Here is a 1,260-nt window from a genome sequence, read left to right on the forward strand (position 1 = left end):
AGGCGGAGTCAGATTCATTCTATTTTCCACGTTTGTGTGGGCTGGAAGCTGAAGGACAAACCTTTGCATTCGGAGACATTCAAAGGGAGCTCTTGGAACCAAGGAGAGAGATATAGACTGTTATTAAAGCTAATCAGGTGCAGGAAAAGATTCAAGACTTTGAAGGAGAAAATAAAGGATTTGGACTTTAACTCCTGGCTGCATTTGGGGTGATTGAACTGAACTGAAACTAAGGCTGTTCCCAGAAGCTCCCCAAGAAACCTGCTCCCAGAGAACATTATCATTTAGAGAAGAACATTACATCTCCTATTATAAAAGATGGTCGTCTCTGAAAGGTTTTGTTTAGCCCTAAATTCTAGATACAAACATTCCATATTTTTATCTCTCTGTAGCTAACATAATATGAAACTTAACAATATGGTTTTTCATCTAACTAAATTATATAAAATAAACATTTCTTCTGCAGAAATGGGTTTAAAGTAATGTTAAAATTGTTTTTACATGTAATTGGGGAAAGATAAAATAAAAGAAGAAATGGGTTTAAAGTAATGAGGAGCAGGAGATTTATTAGAAAGAATAATAGGACCAATAAGAACAGATTACAGAAAAAGATCACAAAGCATCCCTTCTCTATGAGGGGAGATTCTTGTATAGAGTCCTTAAGTAGAAGGGGGCCAGTGTATTAGAGTCCAAGTAATAAACTCCCTGTCTCCATTTTTGTCTGGTAACTTTCAGTGGTTTTTAGGATCTTAGAAGCACAGATTTAGAGCTGAAAAGAACTTTAGGGACTGTCTAATGGAACCCCTTCATTGTATAGATGAGAAAAATGAGGCCCAGAGAGATTCTACCTTTCCCAAACTGGCAGGTAGCAAGCTGGGCTGAGCTAGGACGTGAATCAAAGCCTTCTGACCACAAATCCAATGTGTTTTCTGCTGTACCATGGATTTCTCCCAACTTGTAAAATAGAAGCATTACAACATCCTCCTTTGAAGATGAAAATCAGTTCCACCCTTTCCCAGGGCCTTCTTGGCTCAGGACCCAAGGAATTATTGGACTCAAGACCAAATCAATAACCAGTAGGCACTTAATGCACCCCAACCAAATGGATTTGGAGGACCAGTGACCACAAGTAACCTCTTTGATGCTGGCAGACCCCACTACCCAAGAAGCTGCAGGTGAGAGGAAGCTGTTTGAGTTTGACCATTGTCCAAGGAAAAAAACTTCCCTTCCCCCATCTTTTCTCCAGGCCTCAAGGAAAGA

This window comes from Sminthopsis crassicaudata, chromosome 2 (assembly GCF_048593235.1).
Source record: "Sminthopsis crassicaudata isolate SCR6 chromosome 2, ASM4859323v1, whole genome shotgun sequence".
Taxonomy (NCBI): Eukaryota; Metazoa; Chordata; class Mammalia; order Dasyuromorphia; family Dasyuridae; genus Sminthopsis; species Sminthopsis crassicaudata.